The sequence below is a fragment of the Lactuca sativa genome, chromosome 3 (assembly GCF_002870075.4).
Source record: "Lactuca sativa cultivar Salinas chromosome 3, Lsat_Salinas_v11, whole genome shotgun sequence".
NCBI classification, from domain to species: Eukaryota; Viridiplantae; Streptophyta; class Magnoliopsida; order Asterales; family Asteraceae; genus Lactuca; species Lactuca sativa.
Window position 1 is genome coordinate 16,753,554 of NC_056625.2, and position 8,612 is coordinate 16,762,165.

Below are 8,612 nucleotides of genomic sequence, written 5' to 3' on the forward strand. Positions count from 1 at the left end.
ATCGGTTTTTAGATAAAAAGAGAAACGAGATTTAAACAGGAGAGATACCATGATTATAGAGATTATTTTTGGAAGTTATTAAACAAATGACTAAATTACCCTTATTTATGTATTTAATTATTTAATTTTTTATTTAATTTTGATTGGCTCACATTTATGCATACAATAACACAATAATTAGTTTAAACATCTGAATCTAACTCCTGTTAGTATAACCTTAAATCTATATAGTTTTAGTCTAATCTATTATATATTTGAATACATTATAAAATTGGTGCATCCGGTTAGCATAACCTTAAATTTACATAGTTTTAGTCTAAGATTCAAAAATCCGACACAAATAGTTTTTTTTTTAATGGATAGCTTTTATCACCAACACCTTTAGGTTGAAGCCTTAGGTTACGGTAAAATCACTATATTAACCATATTTTGGTTTATTGTCATTTTGTCATTTTTATGATTTTTTATATTTTATACTTAATTTTAAAATTTTAAAAGACCCACCGTACAGCTATTCCCACTAGGATTGTCAAAATTGTACCACGGAAAACCAACCAACATGCTACCAACCGAACCAAGAAAGTTGGTAGCCAACATGTTTGGTTGGTAGTACCGTACCAATTGAACAATCTTGGTACGGTAATGGTATAAAATTTTGAATATCATGGTAATACGGTACCAACCAATTCATATATATATATATATATATAAAATCGTATATTTCAAATTTTCAATTGTAAGTTGTGTTTAGTGTTTAGAGTTTTAAGAACGTTATATAAGTTATTTGGTTGCATTAGTCGATAGTTATTAACACGTTAAAATACAAAACTAAAATGTTACTTTAATGTTACTTGAATAGAATTATTTTGTAAATTAAATGAACTACATAACCAATTTCTTTACTAAATATCAAAATTACCCGATGAATTTGCTTATTTTAAAATCTTACAATAGAAAATAAAATAAGTAGGTATATACCATTATCAATTTGTACCAACCAAACTTGTTGGTAGTCAAATATATTGGTACCAAATATATTTTGTACGGTACTGATAACAATTTTTTATACCAAATATAATTGGTACGGTACACAATTTAAGAAAAAATGAATTGGTACCGTATCAATTCCCCCACAATTCCCACCACCCCTTTCCCCTCCATCACCTCGCATTGTCATTCACAATTGTTATTAAGCTACATGTTTGTTTGACTGTGTGTAACAACGACAACCATGTATTTGAGGAATGATAGTTTGCATGTATTAAAAACAAAGACTAAAATTCATAACAACCAAAGTGCAAGGACTAAAGTTGTGTAAAAAGAAATCAAGAAAAACATACACAAAATTTATGTCGAAACATAAAGAAATTTGAATTTATATCTATTTGTACATAAAAATATGTAAGTAAGTTTTTTTCACTAACGAACGAAAGTTCAAATAAAAAAAAAAAACATATCATATATGACCCAACTCATACGTACAAAACATACATAAACATAAGCACGAAAACAAAAAAAAATAATAATAATAAGTCGAAAGAAACTTAGATAAACACTAATTTGAATACGTCGAAACGTTGACCATCTTGAATTTATAGCGACATATAAATAAAAACACAAGTTAATTTTTTTTATAAATTAATGAACGAAAGTTATTAAAGAAAATCAGATTATATATACTATAGAGAATAAACACGAAAGTCGAGAAAATGAAGATAGTAAAAGTGACATTTTACAAAGTTCAAAGTTAAGGGTATGAAAATAACTTTTAAAAAAATAAAAAGGTAGATAATAGATTTTACAAAGTAAAATGGGAAAATTCATATTATATGAACGCTATGGAGCGTAAACACCAAAGTTAAAAAAAATTAAAAAGGTGAAAGTGATACTTTATAAAGTTCAAAATTATGGGTCAAAGTGATATTTTAAAAAATAAGGGATGAAAATATTCTTTTACAAAATAAAAGGGTTACAATTAATGAGTTATAAAAATTTGAAGGATTGAATATGGCATAATGTAATATGAAATATCCATTATACATTCATACAAATGTGCATTCTAAAAGCAGTAAGCACTTTTAGCCACACTAATTTCTACACACATAACATAATATATATATATATATATATATATATATATATATATATATATATATATATATATATATATATATATATAAAATAAAAACAATAGAAAATATATGTATATAGTTGTTAAAAAGAGATAATAACTTAATAGGGTAATGTATTTTGTTTTGTACACATTTAGTCACTGATTTTTTTGTCAACATTCGACCATTTAACTTGTTTTTTTGTCCACATTTAGTCTTTATAAGCGACTACTCGAGGTTAAGCCGGAAAAATGACTTAACAGGGTAATATAATTTTCAATTCGTACACATTTAGTCCTTAACATTTTTGTAAACATTTAGTCGATATGGTCGGTTTTTCAGGTTTTGTTCATGGTATCCTTACATCCTATGTGGGACAATCATTAATGAGGCGTTTTCATATATGACATGTCCCTCATATATATCAGTAACATAATTCATGAATTGGTCAAATAATGTTGGTTCCTTTATTTTCTTCAAGCAGAAGATGTCTTCAACTTCGGTTTCATCTATCTCCATAGCAGATGATGAGATTCTTTTTGATTGTTTCCTCCCAACTTGAATTTGCACTTCCAAGATAAAGGAATTAATGCTAACATTGAAAGAATTTGTATTTCCAAGATAAAAGAACACCCTAACAAAAAATTATATATATATATATATATATATATATATATATATATATATATATATATATATATATATATATATATATATAGCGAAAAGTGAATATACCCATAAGGGTATATAAGCTTAGGTACCCAAACTCACCATACTACATCGTTTTATATCATATAATACATTCTAATTGTACAATGTTCTTGTAATTTAACTTTTAAATTGATTTACGTCCATGATTTTTATAAATTACATATTTATCTTCCTCTACATAATTTTCATTTTCAACTACAATATATAAAGCGCAGTAGGTGTTCGACAAAAAGATAGGATGTAGGAGAAAGATAATAATGAAATTTCGAAAATCTTGAAAGTAAATCAAGTTAGAGGTTGAAGTTTAAGAACATTATAATGAATATATCAAACAAAACGATGTATTATGGTGTGTTTGGGTACCTAAGCTTATATACCCTTAAGGGTATATTCACTTTACCCATATATATATATATATATATATATATATATATATATATATATATATATATAGCATACAACAGAATTCTTTGTGATTGCTTACTTCGAACTCAAATTTGCACTTAGAAGACAAAGAATCCCATTGTCTACTATGGGTATAGATGAAACCGAAGCCAAATACATCTTTTGCTGGAGAAAACTAAGACACCAACATTATTTGACCAATTAATAAATTAGGTTGTTGATATAAGCAAGATATGAGTCATGTATGAGAATATCTCATTAATGATAGCCCCACATAGGATGTCGTGAGGAAAACCTAAAAAATTGGTTATAAGGACTATATGTGTATAAACAAATGAGGACTAAATGTGTACAATCTAAAAACTATATAACCCTATTAAGTCTTTTTTTTTCCGGTTAACCTAGAGTAGCCGGTTAAGGACTGAATGTGGAACAAAAACAAGTTAAATGGTCAAATGTTGACAAAAAAATTAGTGCCTAAATGTGTACATACATTACGCTATTAAGTCATTATCCTAGTTAAAAACATGGGTGTCATATATAGGTTTAATGGAAAAGGGCACCACATAAAGGTTGGACGAATTTTGTATATATATATATATATATATATATATATATATATATATACATACATAAATTAGGTGTATTTACGCCTGCAGTGAAATCATATAAGGTTAGAGTTAAGCTACAAAACAAAACATGCACAAGATCTAGGCTGAGCGAAATTTCACATCCCCTATAGCCATCATCACAATATTCGATCTTCTAAACCATATTCAATCTTAAATGTGGGAGAAGAGATGTATAGGTTGACTGTGGGTTTGCATAAGGACTGAGAATGTGAAACGTCCCTCATATACAATATCGAAATAAACATTTCAATATATAATTTTCAATATTTAAAAAGTTTAATGTGCGGAAATAGGTCTCCAAAAGTTAGGTTTTAACGAAGTTAGTTAATTTGTGAGGATATAACAATCAATTCAAAAGAATATGATAAGTAATAGTCTTTCTATATCCTAAAAAGGTCTTCAAAATATCCAAGCTTCTTCTAGCAACATTCTAATGGGTTTTGAGCATTATAACATCCCTATGGTGCACATACAACCATAATGCTTTGGATCTAAGTTTTCTTTAGTTATACATGCAAATTTAATTTTTCTAAAGCATGAAGCCTATCTAGCATACAACTTGATATATGAATCATAAAAACTAGTTAAAAGATTACCTCTTGTTGTAGCTTGTTGAATTTCGCCTTTCAAGAGCTTAGCACCTCAAGTGTGATGCCTCTAATAAGTCACAAACACCACCAACAATTGGAGGACAATGAGAGAGAGCTTCTAGGCACCTAAAATCGGCTATACTCTTACTAGAATACTTGTGTGTCCGATTTTGGCCAAGGGGTTACATATATATAGTGTAGAATTCCAAGAGTCATATGTAACCCTAATTCTTAAACTTAAGCTTATGATCCTATAATCCATATGGACTAACTCTTCATGGACTCTCGCATAAATTTAGTCCATCATGGATCAATAGCCCAAACCATATGTATCACTAATTTACATAATTAGTCCCCGTTAATTTAATTAGTCTCTTTTGATCACTAAATTAATTCTTGATCAATACTAATTAAAAAATATGACTTCTCCATTAATATATTATACTTATAATATATTAATAAATCACAAATAACCTCTTTCTCAAATATCCATCCTATTAGATTGTTCTGGTGAACTTACTTATAGACTAAACTACAGCGGAAGCAAAATAAAATAAAATAAAGTCTTCAATTGAATAGCTTCGGGTGTTACGTGTTTGCAGAATTCCTTTGTTGTCTTCTGGATTAATCCTTCTCCTTGAACTTTTCTCTGCCACTTACTAAATAGTTTCCTGGTCGCGCACATTTAAAGTTTCTAAAGGGTAAGCCTAGGGCCTAGTGAGTTCGTGTTGCACATACATGTTCATCCCTTAAAACGCACAATAGATAAACAACTCAAAATAACATTTGCACGCAACCATACTGGTCTTAAAACATATTATCAATAAATAAATAAAAACCACATAATAAACCACATGATAAACATTTATGTGCGAGCAACCACATAACACGAAAAAAACTCACCTCGTAACCGATAATTTATAACCTAAGCTTTGTTGCTAACCTGCAAACTATATTCCACCAACAAATTTTTCGAAGGCAACATCCTAGAAAACATCGTATGAGTTCATTTTGGTTCAACTATCAACGTGTCTCATTCGACCAACTAATAATCATTCAATTACGTTAACTGCAACATTCATAAGAATTTTTATAAAAATATTTCATTTTTTCTTAAATCCTCATATTGATAAGATTTAACCTTTATAAACTAATACTCAAATGTTAAACAAGTAAATCACAAAATAACAATAATTAAAAATACTATTAATTAGAAAATTAGAAAATAGTAGGGACCGTTTATATAGTTTATGTTCCACGTTTAAAGAAAAACATGAGTTTAATTTAGGAAAAATGGAAACTGTCAAATCATATAAACTATAGGGATCACTTTCGTAACTTTTAATTTCATATGAAATTTGTTACACACTTTCTGGTAGAAAATTAGAACTGGAAGCTTATCAAAAAGATAGGGACTACTTGTATAAATACCACTTTAATTAAAAGAAAATGAGGTGGGTTTGTACGTCGCATTTGAAAAAGAAAATATAAGTGATGCATGGTGCCCGATGTATCGAACTATAGACCTTGGTACTGCCACCACCATCGACAAATGAGACTACTAATTTTATTTTGTTTTTGAAGTTGATTTAAACTTCACCGTTTCTTTTACCAAAACTTATCATTTGTTTTTCACCAAATTTGGTTATTCCTTGGCCGAAGAGAGACATATGACTGAACCAAAATACATAATGGGTTCATATAAACCTACTAAAACAACTTAATCAAGCTAAAATCGAAGAGACATACATTAATTTCTAAAATAGTTTCGAAAACCTTCACGAACTTCAAACTCCGATTTCTATTTTGTTTCTCCAACCTTTCTTGCAATTTTTGTGAGAATTCCTCTCTATTTCTCGTGTCTTTTATAATGCCCAATTTTATAACCTTTCTAGTAAATCTAAAAGTACACATTTATGAATCTAATCAAAGTGATGGGTTTTGGAATTAAAATTCCATAATTTCTCTATTTACTCGAAATTTATGACTCTCACTCTTTCTTTATGATTGTTATATGCTTGATTTTATACTGATGCATGTAAGTATAAGAATCTTGAGGCACTAAGTGAATGCCATCAAATTATGAGTTGAAGACAGAGGATGATTATACATAGATAACATGTATCTGAGCATGTATGCATATGATTTTAGTATATGTATGGGATATACATATAACATGTAGCAGAGCATTTAATGAACATAATTTCCTTCGGGAATGAGATTAATATATGAGATTAATATTCCTTTGGGAAGGAGATTGATATTCCTTCGGGATTGAGCTTGATATATGAAATTAATATTCCTTTGGGAACGAGATTTATATATTAGAATGATATTCCTTCGGGAATGAGATTGATATATGAGATCGATATTCCTTTAGGAGTGAGAATGAGATGAGATATACATAGAGTATACGAGACCTAATTGAGATGAGATATACGGAGTGTATGAGACTGGGTATGAGATGAGTTATATAGAGTATACGAGATTGAGCATGAGATGATATATATATATATATATATATATATATATATATATATATATATATATATATATATATATACATATATGTGTGTGTGTGAGAGAGAGTGTGTGTGTGTGTGTAAATGAGACTTACCATAAATGATATATAACAGAGTATATTAGGCTGAGTATAGATAAGATGGAATAAAGAATGAGAGGCAGAGTTGTGAAGAGATAAAGTTAGAGACAGAGTAGATAAGCAAGAGATTTAAAGACGGAGTTAAGATATGTGCATAGTATGAGATGAACTAGAGGAGTAACTGTGACGACGAGTGATAATTACGAGAAACAAAGTAATAAAAGATAGGAGAATAACTCACCGGACCTTGTGTCTGATGTAGAAGAGATTTATGTTTTTGCAGGTTCAGGTATTCATCATTCCTGGTACTGGAAGAGAAGATAGGAGCACAAGATCAAAATTTAAATAGTAGGATGCTATTGTTTTATTCTTCATTTTATATAAATAGATAAACTTATATATATATATATATATATATATATATATATATATATATGAGACAAGAGTAGTGTTATCGATGTAGATAAAAGCTACTTCTATTTTTTGTATTTTAAATTTTTGTAATATATGGAGCAAAATTCATTGAAGTTGGTGTTCTATCTGATGTTATTTGTCTCCATATCTACTACTTTTATTCTCTAGTAATGTTAATTTTTATATTTAATATCTTTTTATACAATAACATTCTATAAAATGACGATGTGTTTTTTCCCTGTCAAATATGAAGGTTTTATGTTATTTATTTTTTATTTTTTTTACCAAAATAATGTATTTTAAAAAGATATTTACTAAAATGGTGTGGTTTTAAAAATATTTATCATTTAATTCTAGAAGGTAAAATAAAAAAGAAGGAAAATTGAATCATTAAGGTAATTATCTTTTTATTTTGTTCACATCTAGATAACTTCTTTTTTGTACATATTTAGGTAACAAATTTGTTGGGAGTGTTAATATATGACTATTATGACCGGTTGTAAGTTGCTACCACTGATCATAATGGTCATATGTGAACATCCCACCAAATTCGTTACCTAAATATGCAAAAAAAAAAAGAAAAAAAAAACAAAACAAAGCAAAGTTGCCTAGATATAAACAACACGAAAATATAATTATCATAATAAGTTAATTTCCCTAATGAAAAAAGAGTAACAAAAAAAATGTTTGTGTCAACATTTTGAAACATAAGGACTTTGAACATGTTAAAACCATAGAGAACATTGCTATAATTACTTTATGTATTGTAAATATAAGTTTATATATTATTTTGATAGATATAAAATATGTATATTATACATACAATTAATTCCCATAACATTGAGGAACAATATAGTATTATTGTTTCAGAAATTTGCCACCATATTTTCAAGATTTGTCACTTCTGGTCCCTACTCTTTACTAAATTGGTGTGTTGGCCCCATATTTTTGAGATTTGCCTCTTCTGGTCCCTACGCTTTATAACTTCATAATCTGAAGGTATGTATGCAAATTTTCTTTATAAAAATTATAAAATGGTTGTGTTGGTAAACATTATTCCATACGTACACTAACATTTCTTGCCCGCACTAAAGTACAAAGCTTCTCCTAGTTGTATATTAAATTACACAAATGATATAACTTAGTA